The sequence below is a fragment of the Eublepharis macularius genome, chromosome 7 (assembly GCF_028583425.1).
Source record: "Eublepharis macularius isolate TG4126 chromosome 7, MPM_Emac_v1.0, whole genome shotgun sequence".
Classification (NCBI taxonomy): Eukaryota; Metazoa; Chordata; class Lepidosauria; order Squamata; family Eublepharidae; genus Eublepharis; species Eublepharis macularius.
The window spans coordinates 29,834,960-29,862,366 of record NC_072796.1 but is presented as its reverse complement, the minus strand read 5'-3'; positions in this window follow the sequence as shown (position 1 = coordinate 29,862,366).

Sequence of the window (27,407 nt, the reverse complement as noted above, 5' to 3'; positions counted from 1 at the left end):
GGAATACAGAACTGTGGACTTAGTGGTGCAAATGGATGATGTGGTCCACTACCCTGTGGAGTTCCTCAACATGCTGAACCCTCCTGCCTTCCAAGCCCATGAGTTTCTCCTCAAAGTGGGGGCTCCAAAGTGGAGGGAAACCACCAATGAGGTCTACAAAGAGGTCCCTCAGTAGAAAAATAAAATGGTTGTACGTATTTTTCACTTTATTTCTTGCACTACAATCTTTTAAAAATCTCTTCAATAAATGTTACATTTCAAAATTCACTTCATCAGTTTTAGGCATCAACACGCTTCACTTTATTCAAACACTTTTGTGAAGCTTGGGTACTATGTTATTATACTACAAAACCAACTCACACACCCCCAACCAAAAATGTTACATACCCATAAATATTATAACTAGATTTAAAGTAGTTAAATGCCATAGTGAAGCATGGACATCAAGCTAGTTTAAGTATAAAATATATGAATATAAACTAAGCAAATAGTTTTGTGGATATTCTTTAGCTCCAGGAAGGTGTTGTCTTTGGTTAAACATTTAAACATGCCAAACATTAAAACAGTAAAATATTTTAAACATTAAAAACTGGCTGTCAACATCTTGCTTTTCAACTGTACATCAACATGGCTATCCACCTGAAACTTTCTTGGGGTGGTACCCATCTAAGTCTAAGATGGCAGGACCTCTGAAGATGACTGGAATGGAGAGGAAGGTTCTTAAGCAAGTAGGTGGCCCTTAAGGTTTGCTAGCCCCAAGCAATGTAGGGATTTAAATGTCAGTACTAACACCTTGAATTGGAAGCCAGTGTAGATGGAACAAGACTGGAGTGATAAGGTCCCTGTGACCCATGGCAGTAAATATTCAGGCCATTGTCATCAGTACCAACTGAAGTTTTCAGACTCTCTTCAAGGGCAGCCCCTCATAGAGTGCATTGTATTAATCTAATCTACATGTTCCCAGGGCATGCACCACAGTGACAAGGTCTTTTCTCCTCAGGAAGGCTGCAGCTGGTTCACCAGGTGAAGTTGGTGAAAGGTGCCCCTGGCCACTACTGCCAACAGGAAATGCAAGTCCAGCAGCACACTCAAGCTATGAACATTTAGGGGAAGTTCAACCATACCAAGAACAGGAGGCATCTCAATTCCTGGGTCAGAATTTCCCCCCACCTGATTTTTGTCCTCATTAAATTTCAACTTACTAGCCCTCCTCTATCCCAAAATTACCTCCTTGTCATGGACCAACCTGGCCCAGCAGAGCAGAGAGAGGACTCTTCTGAGGAAGAGGCAGCTGGTGAACCTGACCCAGATCCACAGCCAGTGGCAGAGGCACTGCAGGAGGAGGCAGGCCCTGAAGGCTCAGATACTGATCCACAGCCAGGTCCCAGCACATCGGTTCCTCAGCTTCCCAGACCTGGGCTGGCAACAGAAAGCCAGGTGCAGGCCAGCTCTCCCCCTTCCTCACCAGAGCCTTGGGAGCGCTGCTAGAAGAGCCCTCCAAGCCAGAAGGCACAGTGCCAGGCTAGCAGCACAGCACCAGCCCAGCATCATTAGTGATGATGAGTGCTCACAGGAGCAGGACTGAGACAGCCGGCAGGTGCTTGCTGTAGCACAGGCAGCTGAGCACTGTGAGGGTTAAAAGCAGCCAAAGAGGGAGTGGCTGTGTGGAAGCAATGAGTCTGCTTACTACTGATCTTGCTGCTGTGTTTTGAACTGATTCTCTTGTCCCTGACCTTGGCCTGTTCCTGTGGATGTGTTTCTGGAAGCCCCCTTTGGACTTGAAGCCATGAGTGTGCCCAATCGGTGCCTGAACCTTGGAACTGGGTGCTACCCTGCTCGGACAACTTGGGAGTTTTCCCTTGCCTGCTGCCAGTGTGAGTCTGCATCGGGACACTCCTTGTACCTGTTCACAGTTTCCACAGCCTCCCTGTGATCTGTTGGATGCATTAGACAGAGCTGAGTGTCCTCCATATTTTGGTGGCAGTCCAACTCTATGGATGGCCTCTCCCAGTCAGGGGCTTCCACTCCCTTTCTCAAGGAGACATCTACTGTCTCCTGGACCCAGTCCACCACTCCTCCTAGCAGATTTAAGCATCCGGGGGGGGGGCAAGGGTTGTACAGGTAAGTGGTAAGTCTCAAACTTTGAAGAATCCTGTCCACATCCTCAGACTGAACAAGCTGAAAGGTAGACCACACAATTGGACAAGTTGGCATCCTGAGAACATCTGGCCTTGTCACTGTTAATGTAATGTCAAATGTCTAAGAGCATACACTTAACCAACCAGAAGAAGTTCAGGACAATGGACCCCCAGGGCTGAATAGGGACCGAGAATTCTTATCTCATAGCTCATGCATTTCCCACCACTAAGCATATTTCTGAGTTCTAACCAAGCTGATTACATTTCTCATTGTACCTCAGCATCCTCTTGTTTTCCTTTGTAATACACCACCCACCTTTGAATGATGAATATTCTTGTATTGTCGAAGGCTTTCACGGCCGGAGAACGATCGTTGTTGTGGGTTTTCCGGGCTGTATTGCCGTGGTCTTGGCATTGTAGTTCCTGACATTTCACCAGCAGCTGTGGCTGGCATCTTCAGAGGTGTAGCACCAAAAGACAGAGATCTCTCAGTGTCACAGTGTGAACAAGACTGGAGTGACACTGAGAGATCTCTGTCTTTTGGTGCTACACCTCTGAAGATGCCAGCCACAGCTGCTGGCGAAATGTCAGGAACTACAATGCCAAGACCACGGCAATACAGTCCGGAAAACCCACAGCAACCATGAATATTCTTATTTATACATGATGAAGTAAGCTTTGACTCACAAAAGCATATACCATGGAAAACTTTGGTCTTTAAAGTGCTGATGGTCTTGTATTTTGTTCTTCTTCTACAAACTAACAAAGGTGCTATCCAACTGAAACAGTATTTAGAAATGTTCAGCTATACTTATTTGGAGATTGGCTAGGGCAGACAAATGTTTGCAGAGTCAGATTAGGGGTTTGCAGGAACCTCCCTGAGAAACTTGTCCAATTTCATCAAAAATATTTTTGCTCCTCTTGGAATTTCTTGGGTGGCTCTCCCAAACAGGAGTCTACAAATTCACATGGCTGAAATTTTTTATATCACCATTGGATCTTATATAATCAGATTACATATTTTGCTTTGGGTCAAATTGGGTGGCTCAACTCCCAGTTCTTATTAACTTTGTATATATATATCATTTCTTGCCAGCCCTTGACTCTCAACAGAACATACAGTAATGAGGAGATGCAGAGGCCGGACCACAGCAAAGGATGAACGAGGTGGGTCCATCCTCAATGGTAGAGCATCTGCTTTGTATGCAGAAACTCCCAAATTCTATCTCTAGCATTTCCAGTTAAAAGGTACAGGGAAGTGTGAAAGATTTCCTCCTGAGACTCTGAAGAACAGCTGCCACGCAGAGCAGAAAATTTGAACTGTGAAAGTCCAATGGTCTGACTTTATTGGATACTGTATGCTGATTCAGATATGTGCCACTAGGGAGTTTCTACGTTGCTTAACATGCCATGTAAATTAATTATGAGTTGTTTCAGAAAAAAATCCATCTCTATGCTTGACTTTATGCTTATTTTCAAATTTTCTGCCACTATACGCTATTATACTGTTTTACTGAATGTCCTAACTGTTGTTCATTATTGTACTTGCTAGGTGAATGTCCGACCTGTTGATTGTATTGTATTTCACTTGCACTGTGTAATCCACCTTGGATCTCAGTGAGAAATAAATAAATAAATAAAGACAGTTTCATGTGTCCATGTATTCATGTGACCAAGGGTCATTTCGTAGAAAAAGAGCTGGAGGAATTCATTATCATAACTCATTAGCATATGCCATGCCCCTTGACATCACTGGAAATGTGTCATTCACATAACTGATTTGTGTATGCCACACCCCCTGACATCACCTATCCTGGCTGTTTTGGACCCAATCCTGGCCATTCAGGGCCGAAATTGGACCCAAAATGGCAAAAAGAGGCTGAAAATGGCCAAGAAGGGGCCCAAAATGGTCAGTATCAGGCCACTGCTGAGCGGGAGAGTGATCCACCACCCAACAGAGGCCCGATCTGGACTGTTTCAGCCCCAATCCAGGCTGAAACAAACCCAAAATGGCTGAGAGTCAGGTGGGCGGGGCCACCTGACATGTGACCTCTTTGGAGAACTACCAGAACTGTGTTCCTGCACATTCCCCCTCAAAATAAGCCCTGCATGTGACTTACAACTTTCATTGATACTCTGTATGAATTTGAATTAGGGAGTTGTGGAGTCCTCAGAGAAATGCGGTGGGGGAGGAAGTGTTCTTTTTCCTTCCCTCTGAATTGCTGTGATGTCTCTCCAAACACCAAATTTGCTTTGATATTTTGCTCTAGGTGAAATTCATCGGCAAGCTTGATTCAAGTAGACGGGCAATTAAAATCAGTTGTACGTGGCATATCTGTCTTACTGATCACCTGTTTTCTCTTTTGACATATTCATTGTTTTCTTTCTTTTACAGGATGAGTACCAAAGAAAATCTAATTTCCCTTGGGAAATACATTTATTAATGATTGCAGAAGGGAAAAAGGTACATTCTACCTGCCATCTTTATAAAAGAAAAAGAAAGGTAGAAATCCAATTATAATATTAAAAAGTTCTTGACTTTTTTTACGTCCTCCAAACTTCAACTATTTCCCTTCTATTCTTTAAATCAGTATTTTTAAAGGACAAAATCACCTTGAATGTAGCCAACTAGACTGGTGTATACTGGAATGGATTTGGGTTGTATTATTAGTGAAGGTCAAGCTAGAATTTTGCTTTACCCAGTTGGCTTCTAAAATATTGAAGGTTAGAATTATTTTCCCATCTCTGAAGTTCAAGAACAGCACATAAGGACCAGAGAATACTCCAGTCTCATTAATTAATCAAGTCATGTCACAGCCGATCTTGTTAATCCATCCTTGGAGAAAACTCAAATGATGTTTCAATTCTCCATGCAAGAATAGACAGGAAAGTGAATGGTGATAATGCTATACAATTACAGAGATGGGCAGCGTTTGTGCCACACAAAATTATACTAAATCAAATTTTTTCCCTCTAGCTATTCAAAGATTTTTTTAAAAAAAATATATTATCTTTGCAAACTAATCTATTCAAAGGACAGGAGTAGGCCTCTGTGTTTATGCTAAACAGCCTGAGGCTATAGCTTTATGGACTCCATGGGAAAATAATATCTTAGTGAATGTAAAATTATTTTTGTTTGATTCCAAGAAAATGGATTGCCATTTGTAGTAGTAACCAGAAAGGCTTGTTTGTAAACATCTCAGGCCATTCTGTAGGTATGGAGGAGGAATGCATTGAACTTCATAGAAAATATGACCAGCATTCACACTTAATGTGATTGATTTGCTTGTGTACACATCAGTTAAACAGCTCACTGTCTTGTTCTTACTTCAGAGTGGATGCCATGTCAATCAGCTTTATGCCTGCACAGTTTGCTAATTAGGGTTCCCATTCCCCCAGTGGGAGTGGGGCATCCCCTGCTCCCACTTTTCACCTTCCGACAGCACTTACCTGGCCAGGGGAGAAGGGGGGAACAGGCTTCCCAGGCACCGATGTCATCATGCTGCTTCGAAGCACATGCACACTCCTTGTTTTGCACGATGATGTCACTTCCCAGAAATGACATCATCATGCTGGTGCAGGACTGTGTGCATGAGGAGCATGCAAAGAATGTGAGGGAAGTTAGTACCAGGTCCCCCCTCTCGCCAGGAGACTAAGGCTTTCTTGGGTAAATTGTTTCATATGCCATAGAGTCACAAGTAGGTTCTGCCTTGATGAACACTATTAAAATGTGTTGCAGCCAGGGAGAGGAGATTTTCATCACAATGGAGAAAAGAGTCCCATAGTTACCTAGAGAGTGCTAGATTACCTCCCCCCACCCACGCATATACAACAAATTCCATGGAGATGACGGTGCAATCCTAAAGAGAGTTATACACTTCAAAGCTAATTGACTTCAGTGGATTTAGAATTGTAGCTGTTTTCACACGCCCATAGCCTCCAGAATATTACGCAAAATTCACGGCATGAAGTGTTTTCCTAGTGCGATTTCCCATCATGATCCCATTGAATGGCATGATTTCTGATGTCATCTCACTAGGAAGACGGTTAATGCCGTGAGCTTTGCGTAATTTTCCGGATCATTACAGGGGTGTGTGAAAACAGCTGGTGTATCCCTGCATAGAATTACACAGTAAGTCATTAACAGCGCAATCATAAACATGTATACTTGGAAATAAGTCCCATAATTGCTATATTTTCTTTGGTTTTCTTTTCTTGATGTCATTTTCCGCTTTCAGTTCAAGAATTATTTGAATAATCCCCAAGCATGTAGATCTTGGTGCTTGCTGTTGAGAGTCCCCCTACACGCACACTTTTTTTTTTTTAGCTTTTCTTGAAGAGCAATCCTAAGGAGGACCATTCAAAATCCTACTCAGGTCTGTTCCATAGGGGCTATTTCTAGGAAGGTGGTCTTTAGATTTCACTGTTTGTTCTCTTGATGAGTCAGGGGAATTAATCAACAAGGGATATTAGTCATTTTGAAAAGTTCTGCAAATTAAAGAAAAACATAAAATAGCATTTTAAGATGATTCATCTTTACCCATTTTTACCCTGAAATCCAACAAGCCATTACATTTCTTCTTTTTAAGAACTTAGAGTCTGTTTGAATCAATTCCATTTTGATCTAAGGTTGCTGGCGCCAGTTGGGAAATTCCTGGAAGTTTGGGGGATGGAGCTTGAGGAGGGTGGAGTTTGGGGAGGGGAGGGACTTCAGCGGCTTATAATGTCATAAAGTCCACCTTCCAAAACAGCCATTTTCACCAAGAGAACAGTTCTCCATGGCCTGGAGATTGGTCGTAATTCCAGGAGGTCTTCAGCCACCACCTGGAGGTTGGCAACCCTAATTTTGATCAAAAGAGAATTTTTTTTAAAAAAAAAAGAGGGTCAGAAAGAGTTGTTCTACCAAATTTCAGAATTCCAGCAGATGCTCAAAGGCAGGCAGTGTCTTCCCAAATCTGTCTATCCTTCTATTAGAGGACCACCTCACCCTGTGGTGAGTAACATCAAAAAAAGCCTTGCAAAGGCTAAAGTTACAAAAGGGTGCATAGAGGTGTAGCAGAAAACTCCAAAGAGAAATAAAAAATATTTTGAAAGAAAAAAAGAGAATAAGATCAATCAATGGCTATCTCTTAAAAATATGGATTTTAGGGTGTCGGATCCATTCCCCAAAATAGCACTAGTGTAAAATAGGCATAAAACAGGCAATTAAAATTTGGCAGAACAGCCCAGTTAGTTAGAATAGTTCTCTGTGACAGCCATGACAGGGTCTGTCATGAGGAGGAAGGTGAAGGACATTCAGTCATAAGAGTTTCCTCTTGCAGTCTGATGAGGTAAAACAGGTTTATACCTTCATCTTCAGTTTGAAAGTACTAGGCCTAAATAATCCTGTGAAAGGTATGGTCAAAAAGACCGATGAGTTGGAAAATCCCAGCCAATCCATTAGAACAACTAATAATTCAAGTCCATCCTTTTCTTACTTCCTTTAACATCAAGTTTTGGGTAATTCTCCTCCTTTCTTAGAAAAATCAAATCAAAGGAGAACATTTTTTTTTTAAAAAACCCTTCTCTTTCAAAATCCAGGTGCTTACATTTCAAGGTCTTGTACCAACCTTGTACCAACAAGGTACAAGGTTTTATTGGCTTCAATTTTTTTTAAGGTTGACACAGAGCTTGAACAGTTTGTTCTTCAGAACCAAATGCCTAGTTTCCCTCTTTAAAGAGAAGACAAATCAAGCAGTTACAGTGGCCTTTGTTCATGAGTTGTGTATTTAAGGAAAGTATTAATTATTCTTTTATGACACTCAGAATGGCTTACATATGTGTCAGCAACTGGCTTTCTCTGTGGGAGCCAATGTTTATCCAACAGGCGCCAGCAGCTGGATGGGAAAAATAGTCCCCTGGTGAGGGCTGCCTATAACTGGATTTCTTGGGCTCAGGGCAGGATTCTGACACTGGATATAAAGGCTATGAACTTTCAGGGATATGGAACCTTCTTCACTGTCTCAAACTGAAGCAATAGGTTAGAGCCAACTGGCTTTTCCACTGGTGAACAAGATAAGTGGGTCCCCTTTGACCACCAACAAGGCTATATTAAGGATCATGGGATATGCATGGAGAAAAGCCATGTGAGATGAAGGCTATAGTAAAGAACAGAATTAGGTGATAGCAAGTGAAAACACTTTTTAAAAATCTTTTGGTGAGGAGATCAATAAGGCAAGAAGATGCTCCAACTAAATATGGATCCTAGGTGGTCTCCCCTTTTTATTATTTTAACACACTAGGTGAACTTTTCAGAACAGTCCAGCTTCCAAAGAAGATTCTCTTGGATAGTCTTCACGCCTCCTGCTTGAGCAACTTTCTCTGTTGCCTCCTGCGGCTTATATCTCTTTTGTGTGCTGCAAAAGGGCAGGAAGAGGAAGAAATGAAAGAATTCACAGCTGAGACACCCTGCAGCCATGGGACTTGCCTCTCAGTTCTTCTCCTGAGGGAAGAAATACAGGAAAGAAATGGGAGTCTGGCTTCCAAGAAACAGAATTCATAAGAATATCTCATGTGTCACTTCTGTTCTTATTTTGTATTATAAAATATTGTATCCCACTTTTCTGGTGAACTCTCAAGGCAGCTGATATCCAAGAACATTGCACCCAATATATCAGCCAAAAAATAAAATAACACACCCATCTAATGGTACCTCTATGTACCCTCTGTACTGAATGCACTCTATCTATGCATTTCTATCTTCCAAGGAGCTCTCCACAATTTCATCCTCATGGGCAGTTAGGACAACTGGCCAGGGGTTTAGGAGTGGGGTCATGAGAGGGTCACATGGTGGGGGTTTCCTTGGAAATGATATCATCACAGTTGGAACACCCCTGGGTATTATGATTTCCCCCAACCACCACTTGAAGCAGTTCCAGGCTATGTCAGCTCAGGATGGGGGGCTTGGCAATCCTAGGTGTAGTTTATATGGTTCTTTCTCCACCATTTTATCATTACAATAATTCTGTGAGGTTTTAAGACTCCATATTCTGAATGCTATTACTGCTGCACATCTGGGCTAATAGAGTCCATAGATTATCTTATCTTATTCTGTGACTGATGGATGCCACTCAGTGACCTTTGGATTTGTATCTATCTGAGTAAACATCAGCTGCCTCTTGAATCTCACATGATTTCTTTTCTGTTGGCAAACACTAATCCAGAAATATTAAGCTCGGTTGCAAAATTCTTAGCACTTGTGGTTTATTTAAACCATAGAGACTGCTTCTAATCAGAATTTTTTTTTCCTTTAATGCTTATTGTCTTGTATTTGACATTTGTTACTGTATTATTTTTCTCAAGATTTTGGTCAGAGAAGAGTAATAATAAAGAAAAGGAACCCTGTGATGTAGGATATACTGAGAGCAGGTGACTGTCCTAAGATCACCCACTGACCTTTATAACTGGGAAAGTGTTTGAATCCCAAGCTCCCAGGGCCTAATCTGACAGGGTTCCCTTTCCGCCATCTGCATGCAGAAGCCTAATGACCAAGGCCATTTTCACACTCACAGTTTAACCTGCTATTTTTGAATGTTCGCTGTGATCACAATGGCTTCGGCATTGCACCTGCATATTTTACACGGTCCAAGGCAGTTTCGATTTGGCATCTGCTGTTTCATTTTAGACCTGCTTTGAAGCCTCAGTTCAGTTTTGGGCTTTTGGAGCTTCGCAATTCATGTCACACTTTTTTAAAACTTTGAGCATGTGTAATAATGTTGCAATGTTGGAGCCCATTCTCCTCCCCTCGTATTTGCTGATTGGGCTTTTCCCTTCCCACTGCAGAGGCAATATGTGGCGGAGTTCTAGGGAAAACATGTACTTTTCATGCTTGTTCCTCTCTCATTTATTTTTTTGTAAAGCCAAGCCAGGAAAGGGTTAAAATGTTGCTGCTTCATCCCCTCCAGGCATTTTCCCTGCCACTTTTTTCCCATTTGCAGAAGACAGGGAAAAGCAGCCATTTAACCCTTTCCTGGCTTTTAAAGCCATCAGGGAATAAGCAGTAATGTTACAACTCATTCCTGGCCTTGGAAAAGAAATGAGAGAGAGAGAGAGAGAGAGAGAGAGAGAGAGAGAGAGAGAGAGAGAGTATGTGCATACCCTCCAGAGAGGAAGAGAAAAGCAGCCATTTAACTCTTTCTTGACTTTTAAAGTCAGCAGGGAATAAGCAATAAGGTTAGGAATCATTCCTGGGTTTGGAAAAAAATGAGAGAGTGTACATACCCGGGAGGAAGGAAGCTAATGGAAAAGCAGCCTTATGACTTTTTCCTTACTGAAAAAAAAATGGCAGGAAAAGAGTTCAGAAAGCTGAGGAGGGTGGGAGTGGTTAATTCCGCGCCAACCAATCAGCTCCTAGGGGAAAGGAGAGGGGGGAGAAGAGAAGCAGAAGGGGAGTATAGAGTTCATATTGACATTAATCGGGCAAGACGTGACTCAACAGCAGCTTCAAAATAACATCATGGTATGTCCACAGGGGGAAAACATGGGGATACCACAGATGAACACCGGTACTGCATCCCATGACTACCTTGCAAATGTGAAACTCCTGCAAACATGGGAAGCAGAACAGATACTGAAACACTTTAAAGTCCCAGTGCAAAAAGGACCAATGTGGGGAATATGAACTAGTCTGAATTGATGCTACATGTATGGCATTTTTGGATGTTCCAGCATATACCCTTCTTTCAAAGGGACTTTAATTTCATTGGCTAAACTCTTATACCATGTAAGCAATGTAGACAAATGGGGTGGCATAGTTTATCTGTGCATGAAGACACTTTATTTTCAGATGTTACAGTGGTGCATACTGGAAGCCTACCTACCATGCATAGCTTCTACCAAGGTTCACATTCATGTTGTAAGAATAGAGCAACAAGCATATTTGCCATGCATATATAGCTCCAGTAGATCAGAAGTGGATTTTTTAGTATCCATATGTACGAAGGCTGTACATGAATAGTAAATAGGTATCTTGTCCCTGGCACCTATGAGGACTGCAGGTAGCACAAACTCTCTGTCTACACAGTTGGTAGGACCTGGTATCTGAGACTGTTACACCTGAAAAAGGGCTATTGTGAATTATCTAATTCCGTTGCATTGGAATACAGACATTCCATTGGGCTCTACTGGATATGCACTGGTACAAGACCAGCTGGAACTAGGCATTTAGACCTTGCAAAAGTGTTATTGGGGCTTTTGGGAAACCCTCTTCAGCAGACTCAACTTTAACTGTATCACTTTGTAGAGGAAACTGGGGGGGGGGGGAATTCAATAAGCACAGGCCAGCTCATTTCAAAGTCCATAAATTTGGATCTGCTTTCTCTCCATCCAGAAGAAGCAGTTTGTTTTATGTGCAGTTGGCTCCTATTAAAAAAAAAAGAAAACAGGAAAACATAAAAAAGTAATATCCATGAAATTTATCTGGTACTGGCTTATTGATTCCCTAGTCCCATCACTGCTGTATGAATTTCATTACGGTCATTTGTTTCACATTTGAAAATGAACAGCATTCAAATGATAATTAATACATATGCGAACTTTGCCACTTTGTTTGGATAGCTGGTGCCATTAATTTTTGTGCGCAATTGACATTTGGAACACAATGATCTTGATGAGAAAAGGTGAGCAATATTTCACCTAATCAATCCAATTTATTAGAAGGGAACGATTAACGTGGGCAGGTTGGAAAGACCTTGGCCTCTATCAGCTGCTCATCATAATTTTTCCTCCCAGTGGAGACCAATTTACATGTAAGCTCTCATTATTTATATTCATTTGAATGTGGTCAGTAATGAAATCAGCAATCTTAGCAACCAATTTGGAAGATCTGTGTGAGAGGCAGTGAGGGTAAGGATTTTTTTAAAAGATTATTTTCTAAGCAAGTTGCTGTGTTCTTAGTCCACTCGCTTACAGAAAACTGCTCTAAGGCTAAAAAGGGTAACAACTCAAATCTATCCCCCTGAGCTCATTAGAAGAAAGATATCATCCAAATATAAGCAAACAAATCAGTTGATTTCAGTGAAAGATTTAAATACTAGCTGTAATGTTTTGCATGCAAATAAGTTTGTGTGGGGGTTTGGACTGTTGGTTACTGTGGGATGAAATGCACGCTTCTGAGGGGGAAAAGGAGAGGGAATGGAGTGTGAAGTGACTGGACAGTAATTGTACTCTAGGGGATGGAGCAAAGTACAATTTTTAATCAGGCAGCTGAGAGAAAGTAGTTATTCCATCTAACAGTGTAATCCTAAACAGAGTTATTCTTAAATGGTCTTAAACTGGAGGAACTCTTCTTAGGGTTTCACTGCAAGTTCAGCAGTGTGGAAGCCTGTGTATATCAGAGAGGTTATTCTAGCTAGGTCAGGGAAGCTGTGTGGAAAGGCCTGAGTGCATCTATATTTGTGTGGATGAAAGGAATGTTTATTCTGTTAGAGAAGATCAGTGTGGAAAATTAGTCATTGTAACTGGGTGTGTGATTGGGTTTGTGAATATATAATTGTCTTTGAAATCACCAAGCTTGTGAACCTATTCTGAAACCAATATGTTTATCAACATTTTGCAACCATCCCACTTATATAATTATAAATAAATTCTACTTTTGGTTAAGCAAAAAAGGATCCCTTTTTATCTCACAGCCACCAGTACCTGCTGACTGTTCTGTCATACTACCATCTATAACAAGCCTTCCTATAATATCACTTAAAACAGAAGAGATAATTTATATCCCAACTTTATCCCCAGTGGGGAGCCAAAGCACCTTACATCTCTTTTCTCTCCTCTATTTTATCATCACAACTAGGTTGGTTAGGCTGAAAGTGTATGATTAGCACCATGGTAGAGTAGGGATTTGAACCAGCTTCTCCCATATCCTAACCCATAATTCTAATCACTACACCATGTTGGCTTTCTCTGAGAGGAGTGAGGCTGAGAGTGACTTTCATAAGGCCATCTATGAAGTTCATGGCAAGAGGCTACATTTGAAGATCTCAGATCATTCACTTGACCATCACACCACACAAGTTTTCATGTTTTTAGCTCACTGTGTTTTTATTTAACTTTCAAAAATGAATAGTAAGAGCAAATACATAAGATCACTGAAACAAGACTATATTTTGGACACTCTTTGATTCACAAGCCCCCACCCCCCTGCTTCAAAGCATGCTTTACAAGTGATTGCTTTCTATAAGACTGATGGTGTATACATGTACAGATATTCCAGGTTAACATTTCTCCCCTCTATTTTGAGCTACACCCAACAAGCCACTAAAAGATAGTATCTGCTTATTCCAGGGATTATAACAGAACACAAGGAGGGGAGGGATTTTTTGAAAGGCAAAATGCCTTATAGGGTGATGGTTTAAACCCCTTTCCTACCACACTGTGTCCCCATTGTGAACTTGACCCCATTTAAAGCAAAACAAAAACAAAAATATGCTTGGATGATCTGTTCCTAGATCTCTCAGTATCAAATCTCCTTTGCCCCTATATCTTAGGCTGTTATAAAAACAGTAGAAAAACAGACTCCTTTTTCCTTGAGATAATTTTTCATACTTCTGTTATACAGAATCTGATCCCAGGAAACTCACTGTGAGGAAAATCAGACTAGAGAATAAAAATATAATGAACTCTTCATATTTTTGTGCAAATTGGTATCATGGGAGATGTTAAATTACAATCATTTCAGTGACAGAGTGCAAAGGATTTTCTTTTGCTGATATACGCACAACAGGATATGATCTATAGGAAATAGCATTGTATCAGTGGCAGGCTAAGGGGGACAAGCAGTGGAACCTGTTTTCAAAAAATGATGGAGGGGATCTTTTTAGCCAAATCATCATATATAACATTTCTGAACAACCCGTTAAGGACTTTTCGATAAAAGTTTAAGAATAGAGATGGGCATGAACCGAAATACCAATCCAAGTTCTTCACAAATCAGGCCAGTTCATGGTTCTTGAACTGGTGGTTCATCAGAGCCCATTTCTGATGAACTGCAATGAACTTTAGGCTGGTTTGTTTGGTTCATTTTTCAGTTCATCACTGCAGACAGCTGGGCACCAATCAGTCAGTTTCCTAGGCAACTGGAGATGGGCTTTCTGCAGCAGAGGTGTGCACCTAGCTGCTTTTCAGCTGATGAAAGGAGGATGCCCCATCAGCTGAAAAAAGCTGCTGGCATTTGAAAGCAGCAACATTTTTCTTACGTGAAGCTTTGGTACAGGTTCAGGCTTTCAGGGTTTTGCGATTCATGTCACACTATTTTTTTTAAAAAATTGAGCTAGCGTAGTAATGTTGCAGTGTTGGAACGCTCCCCCGCTCCTGTATTTGCTGATTGGGCTGTCCCATGCCCATTGGAGAGGCAATTGGTGGCGGAGTTCTGGGGGGAAACATGTACTTTTCGTGTTTGTTCCACTCTCTTAAAAAAAAAGCAGGTAGGAAAGAGTTAAAATGCTGCTGCTTCATCCCCTCTAGGCAGCTTCCCTGCCACTTTGTTTCCAAAGGGCTGTGCAAAATGCTTGGTTTTGTTCTCTTTAGCAAAGACAGAAACATGACTTGGGAGGGAAGGAAAAGCAGTCATTTAAGCCTTCCTAGTTTTTAAAGCCAGGAGGAATGTGCAGTAATGTTACTGTTACAATGTTATTATGTTACAATGTTACAACATTACAACCTATACTTGTCTTTGGAAAAAAAGAGAGAGTGTGTGCATACCCCAGAGGAGGAAGGGAAAAGCAGCCATTTAACCTTTTCCTTGCTTTTAAAGCCAGCAGGGACTAATCAGCAACATTAGGAATCGTTCCTAACGGTTATGAAGACAAAAAAAATAAGAATGCTTGCATACCCAGGAGGAAGGAAGCCAATGGAGAAGCAGCCTTATAATCCTTACCTTGCTTTAGCTCCCGGGGAAAAAGAGAGCAACCAGTGTTTGAAAGCAGCAACACTTTTCTTAGTACACAAGAAAAGTGTTACTGCTTTCAAACACGGGCCACTTTTTTCAGCTGATGGGGATCCCCCTCCAATCAGCTGAAAAACAGGTGAAGTTTGAAAGGGGGAAACTGGAAGAGCACACCCCTGTTCTGTAGACCTTCTGCTGCCCCAGAAGCGACGTTTTCATGAACTAAACAAACCAGTTTGCAAAATGGGGCAAGTTCATGGTGGTTCATGGTTCATGGTTCGTGAAACACCATGAATCATGAACCTCACAGTTAGTCATTTTCCCAGTTTGTGCCCATCTCTATTTAAGAAGTTCTGTACAGAACATAAAATGTGAAATGTGAATAAGTTAGTTCCAGAAAAAAGAAGTGAGTCTAAATATTTCTACACTTTCCTGTATGGTATAAACTTCCAGCTTTCCTAAGTTTATTTTGATAATTTCATGTAAGATGTAATAGCATATTACAGATGGAATGGAAGAAAAAAATTACCTGTTAGTTTTTCATTAGCTCTGTTTCCACATCCGAGTGCAGCCTGCCCTTTGAACTCACCAGAATATATCTGGTAAACCTCTGTTCTGAATGGCCACCCGCATGCCAAACTATGGGGGATTCCGCATGATCAACTTTGATCAGACTTTCTGAACAGACATGCTGCAGTGGAGTTGTACGAATCCACCACTCCCCAATTCCATATTTAGGCTTTTGTTTCGCATTGACATTTCATTTCATCGTGCTAAAAGTTCATCATGTGGAATTTGCCAGTATAAAAATCGATTCCTCATTGCTTTTACCAGGGGAAGTGTCGACAGATGTGTGTCTTCTTCATTTTTAATTTTTTTTAAAAAAAAAAACGTTGCTACATATAAACGTTGCATCAAACTCACACATCAAACTTTCTCAAAACACACATTGCTACATATAAATGTCACATCAAACAAACACATCTGATAGGTCAGAGCATTTCCTGTCAATATCGTGGGATGAGTATTGGTTATTGACATTTGGAGGGGAAATTGTTACTGATGACCTTGCTTTCCCTCTGCCTCAGAAGCTGTCGGCTGTCAGCAAGCAACGTAACAAATTTGGCACATTGAAAAATGGACCCATTATTGGGCAGCTGTCTTCATGTGACACGGGACATGTTTCTGCATAGACATGTAGAAACATTGCAACATTTTTATATATATTTTTTTTTAAAAAAAGAGAAACAAGAAGGGAAGGGAAAGGGTAGTGGGTGTGGCCTGTAAAATGTGATGAACCAATCAAATTTAGTTGATTCGAAGGGCAGGAGAAAAGGGCAAGGGTGGGGAGAACATCGTATAAAGAATTTTGTATGATTAAAATCCCTAATCTGCAACGGATGGTCAAATAAGTCGGGAAAAAGCAGGAAGGAAAAAAATGGGCAAAACCTGCAGTGACTTCTAAGCTGCTACTAGGATCACCTTCCCACGTGTGGAAACACAAAAAAAAATCGAGGTCATTTGGAACCACTAGTGGGGACTCACCCTTAGTCCAATGCTGCAGGCACCATTTGGCTTATATGTAGCCAGTGGTGATTTATTGGAAGGCATTGATAGGAAATGCTGCACCCATCTTTACCACTTCTGTTTGGGCTATTTGAATGACCTTATCCAGCCTACATGCTTCCTGTTTCTTCTTGCTCCTCCTGTTCCCCCTGCCACATTTATTTTAATCCTTTCTATTCTGTTCTCTCCACTGAAGATGCCTGAGTCAGCCTACAGAGAATTTATTATCTCACCTAAGGCAATGGATCTATGCATTCTTATGGTGTAATTCCCCAGAGGTGTCCTTTCTTTTAGGTACCTTTGACTCGTAGTATAGCAGGTCCAAAAGTATGCAGTACAAGCAGTTGTGAGCAACCAACAGAAGTGAAGGAACAACACTGCAATTATGCTAGAGAGGAGGAGCCACCATCTTAGAAGAGGCATTCCACCATATCGCTCCACCACTGCAAGCAGGTTTTTAATCTACTTTTAAAAAGCAGACAAAATGATATTGGGTCTCTTTCTATTGGCACTTTCCCTGAGTAGTTATCAGCCCATGACAGTACTTAGATAACCATGTCAGGTTAGGGTTGCAACTTCCCAGTTCTATCGGGGGACATCCCAGTGACACTTCCCATCTCCTGTCCTCACTCAATAGGGCACCAGGAGAGGATGGAGTGGACTGGCATTAATTGACACTGAAACATCCAGACTTGAAACAGGAAGTGCTATTATAACCATACACCAACAAAGCTCATACAGGCATTGGACCCACATACCTGCAGGGCATGTTCTAATGTGACAGCTCTGACCATTTGAACCAAGACTTCTGAAGGTGCCAGACTACAAAAAGATAAAGATCAGCAACTACCTGTTCACATACATTCTCAGTGCTCGCCCATATGTTGAAGAACGCTCTACGTGAGGCTATTAGGAAAGCCCGCACAACCTATAATTTCACAAAATGTGCAACATAGAATTGTGAGGAAGACTTTCTTTTAGAAGAAGAAAAGGTTTGGTGTTATGAGTTTGCTCAGGAGATGACCTTTATCAGGAATAAAGTCTTTCCTTCACTGATTGTCCCGTTGATGTTAACAGATATCTTTCCATGTGTCATATTGTTTTTTCTCCTATTCTACAATCCCAGGTATAAAGTTTTACATATAATCAGGGCTCATTTCAAGGGGGAATGCACCAGAATGCTGTTCCGGTAGTTCTCCCAAATCAGGTGGCCCCGCCCACCTAACTTGCAAACATTTTGAGCCGTTTAGGCCTCAGTTAGGGCCAAAATAGCCACAATTAGGGCCAAAACAGCCCAGATCGGGTTGGTGATGGGTGGAGGAAGCACCCTCCCACCTGGCACTGATCCGATCCTAGCCGTTTTGGCCCTGATCCTGGCCGAAACGGGTCAAAATTGGCAATTTTTGGCCATTTGGGGCCTGTTTCAGGGCCAAAATAGCCCAGATTGGGGCCAAAATGGCCAGGATCAGGTTGGTGCTATGCAAAGGGCGCCTTCCTTGCCTGGGACCAACCCAGTCCCAGCCGTTTCAGCTCCAATCCTGAACAAAATGGGTCAAAAATGGCCATTCCCGGTATTTTAGGCCAGTTTGGGGGCCAAAATAGACTGTATTGGGTCAGTGCCAGGCAGGGGGAGCCTCCCCCACCTGGCACCAACCTGGTCCTGGCTGTTTCAACACCAAAATGGGCTGAAATGGACCCTATCAGGGTTGAAACGGACAGGATTGGGTCGGGGCCGAGTGAGGGAAACCTCCCCCACATGACACCGATGTGGTTTTGGCTGTTTCGGCCCTGATCCAGGCTGAAATGGGCCCAAAAAGCCATTGTCAGGCATTTTGGGTGGTTTTGGCCTGGATTGGGCCCGTTTTGGCCTGGCTCATGGCCGAAGCAGCCTGGATCGGATTGGTGCCAGGTAGGGGATGCCTCCCCCACCTGTCACAGACATGGTGCCGGCCATTTTGGCCCCCCTCCTGGCCAAAATGGGCCCCAAAGTGCTTAAAACAGCCATTTTCAGCCTGTTTTGGCCCAGATTGGGGCCAAAGGGTCCTTGATCAGGTCAGTGCTGGGCAGAGGAAGTATCCCTGCCCAGCATCATCCTGGTCCCAGCCTTTTAGGCCCCGATCTGGGCTCAAATGGGCCCAAAATGGCTGTTTTTGGCACTTTGGGGCCCTTTGGGGCTGGATCTGGGCCAAAACAGCCTTGACCCGGTCTGTCCTGGGCAGAGGAGGGTTCCCCCGCTTGGCTCTGAACAGATACGTCCTTTTCGGCCCTGATCCTGGCCCAAAAGGCCCAAAATGGCCCCTTTCGGCCATTTGGGCCATTTTCTGTCAGGATCGGGGCCAGAACTGCTGGGATCTGGTCAGTGTCAGGTGGAGAAACCCTCCCCTGCCCAGCACTTATCTGGTCCAGGCTGTTTTGGCCATGATCCAGGCCCAAACGGGGCCCAAATGGCCATTTGGGTCCCTTTTTGGCCAGGATCAGGACCCAAACTGCCATGATTGGGTCATTGCCTGGTGGAGGACCCCTGCCCTGCCCAGCACCAACCCAATTCAGGCTGTTTGGGGTCTTTCGGCATGGCTTGGAGGCAAAATAGCCCTGATCAGGCCACTGCCAGGTGGGGGAATAATCCCCTGTCTGGCAGCAGCCAAATCCTGGCCTTTTTGGCTTGATCAAGGGTGTGTGGCATATGTTAATGAGTTATGCTAATGAGTTCCTGCAGTTTTTTTCTACGAAATGACCCCTGCATATAATTAATTAATCGATGAGAGGGAGTCATTGCTCCAGTGGCTTTCAGAGGGAGCTAGCAGCGGCAATTGGCTCCTTGTTTTTCTCACAGCCACCAGTACACTCAGCTTCCTCTAGCTGTTGAGTGCATTTAGGGGAGCAAGTGGAGCTGGTGGTGGCAAGAGGGAGCCGAGTGGAGAAGAGTGGAGAAGAGAAGACGGGGATTCTCTCCCTCTTCTCCCAGGCAGAGGTTCTTTCTCACTGTACTTTCGATGGAACCTTGCAGGAAAATGACACATGTCCTCCACGCATCAGGCATCTTTTCTGTTTTGGCTCTCAGACAAAGGATTCTGGCAAATCTGGCAAGCTGTGTGGAAGCCTGAGAGCCTAATTCTATCTAATCCAGGAAAACAGTGTGCACACCTAGGGCAGTCTGCATAAATCTGGTAACAAAATTATTCTATCTAGGTCAGGCAATCTGTGTGGAAAGGCCTAAGTGAATCTGTTTGTATTAGATGAAAGTTTATTCTGTTAGATAAGATTTGTGTGGAAAATTATTCTGTGTGACTAGGCTTGTGAATATATAACTGTCTGTGAAGTTAGAGATTCCTGCCATTCTTAGACACTCTCTGAACCTGGACCTCATTGTGTCTATTGGGTTAGATGGCTCTTCTAATCTACACAAGTCCATATAACTATGTAACTCCTTTGTTTCATGTCCCTTTTTAAGGCTGTTCTGTTATAGGACTCTAGATTCCTTTTGTGGCATGTCTAGCTATGGGGCCAGGTTAGTCTTGTTTCTCTGAGCAAAGACATCTGATTTTCTTGGTAAAATCTAGCAACAACACTCCTTTTTTTCTACTATCCCTGAGAAAGATGGGCTAGAAATTAAAATAATAAGCAAGCAAGTAAACAAACACAACAGCTTTAAGAAAGTATCATAACTCAGTTCTTCGGCTAGAAACAGACTTTAAAATTATTTTAATAGATCAAATACGAGTTTGGGTAAAAAGAAATGTTTTGGATTAGTGCCTAAAACACTGTAAGGTAGGTCCCTTGGAAGTGTCCAGGGGAAGGGCATTCCACAAGTGAGGTTCCACCACTGAAGAAGCCCTGTCTCCAATCCTTACCCACTTTATCTCTGAAGGAGGGAGTCATAGAGAGCAGAGCTGCTAAGGAAGATGGTATTTATTGTAGATCTAACTCTATTAACAACTTCTTGCACAGCGGTTGCTTTAATTAACACTGTCACAGACTATTTCCATGAAGTAAATTATATTGATCTATTTAAAGTCATTTTGTCCCACAGCTGCCCAAAGAACTCCAGGTGGCTTACAATAAAATTAATACGTTTTATGAATTTTTCAAACCACCATATTCAGATAAGTCTGTTTTGAATGACAGCAGTGAAATAGTGAATCTGGGACTTTCTACATGCCAAGTATGTGCTCTGCTATGAAACCATCCATGACTCTTCTTGTAAAGATGTGATCTGCTTCGGGCATAGGGATGGTGGGATTTGAACCCACCACCCCAGGGTACAAAACAAGGGCAATTAGCATGACTAAACCATCATGTCACAACAGCTGTTGTGTGTGACATATGAATCAGACCTTGAAATGGTTAGATATGCACTGGAGATCAGACAACCTGGAAGCCATTGTGAAAACACTTACAAAAGCAACTTCCAGAAGGAAACTATAATGGTTGCCATTATGCAAACATCTGGGATCTATTTTTAATGTATTCAAGGCCCACACTGCTGAGGACTTTAGGAGAGAAAAAAACCTAGCAACATAGCATTGCCAATTCAAATCATCTCTGTGTGTTCAGGGATGGTAAAAATAATGCAAGCAGTTTGCTTTGGGTAATATGATCAGAAGCACTCAGGCCATTGAGCCAAAATGCTGCCTTCTTCTGAGCCTGCTGTGACTGATCAGGAGGCCTGCTGTGAAAGACCTACATAATTCTGTCCTGTGGCTTTGAAGGGCATGTTTTGCCTCAGCAAGGTCTGTCATATCCTCTGATGCTTGTCTGACACGACAATGGCAGAGGACGCTATCCCTGAAAGTGGTCTCTTTGCCATTTCTAATGGGATTTCTATTTGTCAGTTTAAGGAACAAAGTCTTCTTCTCAGTTCATGTTCAACATGAACTCATCATGTCCAACACACATCTATTGGTCTTCAGACCACGCTTCCCATACTTACTATGCATACATTTCAGTCAGGAGAAAATTAAGAATGCCTATGAAATGTGCTATCTATCAAATGCCATTGATTACAACGGTTGTGCCACAGGTTTTGGTAGAAGCTGGCAAACTTTTGCCATAGAATGCAGTTGTTTATATTAACCATGTCTTATACAGGAGAAAATAATTTGCAACAAGTTATAAATGGTAACAATGTGTGCCCATATCTGGGCAAATTACTTCTGCATTGCAGAAAAGTGAAAACGTACCTTTGGGGCATTTTCAAGAGAAGAAAGACCATTTAACCAAAGACAGAATTATCTGGACAGCTCACTTGGATCATTGCATAAGTTTTCCCATTCCAGACATTCACTGGCTTGCTACTGTGCATTGGTAAACCCCATCCCCCTCCAGTAGAAGTGTTTAGCAGCTTACCATTGCTTATCCCCCCTCCATAAGTTTAGCTCACCTTGCTGTTTCTTACAATAGTGCTATCAGCAATGCCTTCCCCCCCTTTCCCCTACTGGGATCAGGTGCTTAGCAGGTGGCAATGCCCATCCGATGCCTTCACCTGACAGGGATCAGGCATGGAGAAAGAAGCAATTCCCACTCCCCCTTTACTTCGCTGGGATCAGTCATGGAGGAGGAAGCAATGCCCTCCTGCCCTCCTTCCCCTTGCTAGAGCCCGTTGCATTTTTCCCCACAATGGGCTTTGTTGCTAGGTGTGCAATAACCTTTGAAAAAGATCACCACTTTCCCCTATATACTAGAGATATCAGAAGCCTGTTATTTGCCACCCCATTCGGAATGAAGAGACAGACGCCAGTGTTTGGAACTAAGGGCCACTTTTATTAAGACAACAATTTTAACAACCTTAACTATCAACTGCGGCAAGGGCCAACTAGCGGTACAAGTCGAGCCACATGGTCGCACCCTGGACCTCCCCCTCGACCTGTCTGGGCGAGCCCTGAAGCCCGAGGCTTAAGCCATCCGCTACCTGGACAGCCAGGCAAAGTTCATTCCCCCAACCAAGCTCCCACACCTCAGCTGTACAGCATTGAGGTAGGACTTGCACACAGGGTTCCACAAGGCAGTCTGCCCATGCAGCATGGCAGCCGTCACAAGCAGTACCATCCGCTTCTGGCAGACCCCTCTTCCCCAGAATGGAGAAGCGCCAAGGGTGCTCACCGGCCCGCTCCCTATTCCCCAATTTTATCCTGCCAAAGGATTTAACTAATCGGCTCCACCATGCCAATCACCTCAACCACAGTACCGGTGCAAGGTAGGCGAAACCCCCCCCGTACCTGAGCCAATTAGGTAACAGGAGGAAAAAATTCCTACCTGGCTCTGACTACAGCAACTGGCTAATCCTGCACCGATACCGGGAGAGGAGGGTGGGCCGAGCTCTTATCCGGGCGACTGACCCAGAAGGGGAGCAGAGCAGCCTAACGGCCGGCTAGCTCCGCCCCCTCGCAATCCCCATATGCCCGGGGAAAGCGCGCCTTCTCCTCCTCCTTCCGAGGAGGCAAATTGCGACCCCCTGCCACACAGCCAGGCTGGTGGCAGAAAGGGTCGCTTTTATTCTGGATGGAGGCAGGGAGGATGGGAGTAGTTTTGGGCTGTTTACCACATCCATCCCTTAAATATGCTAATAGCATTGTGATGATCAGCCATTTAAATGAAATACTTACACCCAAAAATATTTTTGCATCATTATTGAGTAATCACAATCACATGAAACTCCCACCCAAACTATCATCTTTATAACCTGGGAGGTCTTTTTTTAAATACAGGAAATGCTGCTGCTACTACTAATTTCTCAATCAGGATGCCTGGGAATAACATTAATTACATTAGTTTTCAGCAACTGGGGGAGAATGACCACATAAATCCAAATTCAGTGCAAAACAAAAGTAAATGGGAAGATTCTACGGGCCAAGCTACAAGTGACGAATGACACTTGAACGGCAAGTGTATTTCTCCCTGTTCACTTGCCCTCCACATGATACACTTGCCGTTCAAGTGTCATTCATCACTTGTAGCTTGGCCCTACACTCTTGTGTATGTGGCTCATGGGAAAATAGAAGGTAGCTACGGGCCAAGCTACAAGTGACGAATGACACTTGAATGGCAAGTGTATTTCTCCCTGTTCACTTGCCCTCCACTCAATCCACTTGCCGTTCAAGTGTCATTCGTCATGTGTAGCTTGGCCCTTAGTGGAACCTGATAAAAGTGGACTGCTTGAGTCACACAGCCTGTATACATTTTAAATGAATACATCTATCCTTGGACTATGACATGCTTAGTCTGATTTGCATAGGTCACTAAGGGAGTGGGTGCTTATGTCTTTCAGTCTAGGTTGGACTAGGTACCTAGCATGACTACGAACTAAGCTACAAGAGACAAATTACATGAGGAGGAGCACGTGAAAGCAGTCACAATGTTAGCCGGGAAGCTGAATTTTAAAAGAGATCAGAAGACTTTGTCAATTTCTTCTCTCTACAGAGCTAGGGAGATGCTGCTCAGAAAGTTTATTTCCTCTTCGCTTCTTAGAAGGAGAGGTGAAATTGACAGAGCCTTTGGGAGGCGAAGAGGATATTAGCAAACCCTCTGAGCAGTGATCTCTCTGGTTCTATAAAGAGGGGAAATTAACAAAGCCTTCTGATCTCTGATAAAACTCTGCATCTCGACTAACATTGTGACTCCCTTCATGTGCTCCTCCTCATGTAAGTCATCTCTTGTAGCTTGGCTCTACTAGGAACGTTAAGGAAGCCAAGAATAATATTTTGCTTCCTCAAAACAGGAAGCTGACATTTCACAAGTTCTGCCAAACAAGCTCATGTTCTCTTTAAACATGGCAGAATTTTACATATTCATTATTTCAAATATTAATCTTGATGTTAAGAAGCTAGTTCCTCCATTTATCATGACTAATTATTGCTTGTCTCAGCAATTATTATTTTAACCTGAAAAGATGGGGAATCGTCTCTTAATTTAGGGATCTTTCAAGCAATATTAGCATCTCCTAGTTTACATGACTAATAGGAACATCATCTTTTTTACAAGATTATATTTCTTCCACCCTTCTTTTAGAAGGCCATACATTAAAAGAAAAAAAAATGTGTCAGAAGAGATAAAGAACTTTTGCAAAGATTTATTGTGTTATATATGCTAATGGAAAATATCAATTCTATAAAAAGACATTAACATTGATTTGTTATATTCAGCAGCTTATGAAATTGGAAGGAGGATTAAAGATATCAAGTGAGCAACAAATAATTTAATTTTCTGCCATTTTACCACTGACGTTCCATTCCCTAGAAAGGAAAAAAAAAAGTAGTTCTGTATAATTTATTAAACCTTGGAAGAGAAAATCCAGTTTCTTGGGAGTAGTAATATTCAATATTAGCTGGTGTATGATTTTAAATAAGACATATGGGAATGAAATAAAGCACTACCTAGTAGGCATTGTTTGCTTCTCGACATACAAAACCCTACAAATATTTCTTTGAGGTTGATGTTGCTATCCACTAGCTTACATTGCTAGGGAATGCCATTATATTGCTAAATCATTAGGAAGGCCAAGTATCCTACCTTTAGCCTGGAAGAAGATGCATTTAATTTGGAAATCTCCACAGGCTTCAGAAAGCTTCAAATTCTCTTAGTGAAGTGGTTGCATACAAGCCAGTGTTGACATCTTTTTTGTACAACCCTTACTTACTATAGAGTTTCAAGTGAATCTTAGAGCGCTCTCCCAAGATGATGAAATTACTTCAAGTTACATAGCTGGAAGAGATGTACCATCAAAAGACGGTTTTTAGGTTAAGGACTGGACTCCCTCTGAGATGGGAAAATTGTGTGTCTGTGTGTGAGTGTGTAGTGTGTGTACTGTGATTGTACTAACAAATATTGCTTGAGTCAATATATCACATAAAATAACCTTTCTTCCATTTATTTCAGGGTCAGCCACTTGGCTATTAGTATATAAGATTGTCTGCTCACTTAAAAAGTACCTCAGATATTCATGAAATAATTCTTTCATAAAATTCCCAACATTTTTGAAACAACATTTGAAAGAAAAGAGTAAGTGAAGTACACGGATTAGCATTAGACATGGGCACGAACCCCCCAAAATTAATGAACCTGCGGTTTGTGGTTCGGTGCCACCGACGAACCCAAACTAGTGAACAGCAATGAACTTTTCCTATTGCTGAACCGGTTCGCGGTTCGTGGTTCATGGGCATCGGAATGGCTCCTGTTGCACTTAGAGAGCCCATATTCACAGGGAGTGTTTAGCAGGCTCTCCTCCAGCCAGCAAGTCAAGATTGCAATAGGGATCTTGGAGTTATACCCTCTCTAATACGAGGCCCCCCAGGAAACTCCCACTCGATACAATTAGAGCCAACAGTTGATGTTGGCCCAGTGTACAAGGGGTTGGCCATCAGAACTGCCTATCAGGGTTTGCAGGGATGAGATTGGAGTGCCCATGGCTACAGAACACCCCCCTTCCCCCTCCCTCCCTCCAGGCGTCTTCTCCCATGTAACCAATTGTAACCAATTTGCAGCTCCATGGTTGGAAGGAAGACCTGCCAATCAAGATAATCTGGGCTTCAATTGGGGTTTCCAGGGTGACAGAAGGAGTGCAGATAGAGTCCAGGCATTCCCCCAGCTTTGTTTCCAAGGGAATTGATTGATGGTGTCTGACTGTCTGGCTTCATGAACCGTGGGTGAATGCAATGAACTGGGCTTCCAACGAACGCTGGTTCATTGGCCATGGACCCTCACAAACCACCGGATTGTGAACCACTGATCAGGTGGTTCATGGTTTTTTTTGGTTCGTAATGCGGTTCATGCCCATGTCTAATTAGCATCACATAGCTATATCAATCACTGGTCACTTGTTATCTTTCATTCTCTAATATACCATAGAGAGTTGTTGTGAAAGTGGATTATAAATAAATAAATAAATCCTGCAGAGGGTTGTTGTGAAGATAAAGTATGCATGGGGAAAACCAATGTACAATGTCATGAGATAAAAGGCAAGATAGCAACAGTAATCGTTGATAGCAACCCTCTCCTACCCCCATATACTTTAGGTATATTTTGTTATAGTTTATCCAGTATTGTGATCAACAATATCGGTCTGATTTTTTACTCCTTGATAGTTATTACATTGTCTTATGGGGCTCCTGCACCATGGATGAAATGGTTTGTTGGCACTAGAGCCTGGAAGCTGTGCCGGGAGGCATTTCATAATGAGGGTAAATATGAAGAAAGCATTCTTTCGACGCCTGTAAGAATCAAGGTGGAAGAACATTCTGCAGTTCTCCCCTCCAATTCAAATGCGCTAGGACCCTTGGCAAGTACAGCAGGAATGAGGCTGTCAAGAAACATAAATTTCCTGGGAAGAAAGCTAGTCTCCCTCCTGAGTTTCTGACAAGCAAGTTTTTCATTTACTGGATGAAGCAGTGCATGATTGAAACGGGTGAAAACTTGCAACACCTTTTGCCATTAATATAAATGTTATCAGATGTCTGCTGTGTTCCAATCGTTCTTTTGCCAAAAAGAAAAAAAAAAAACCCTCCACAAAACCAAAATATAAGCAAGAGTTTTCCTCAGTGTATAACATTCAGGCTGAACAACATTATTTTCCCTTTACGCTTTAAGGCTTGCATAACAGTTAGAAAAGAGTGATGCCACTCTTGAGATACTAAGGGCACATGCCTGCTTCCCTTGGAATGTGGGCAGGAAGAGAGAGAAGGCAGTGGAGATGGTCCCCGTAAAAGCCAAGCAGGACATCACCAATGCAAAGAACAACTGCACTGATGATCCGTGGCTAATCACACCCCCAGCTCAGTAGCGCTGAGGGT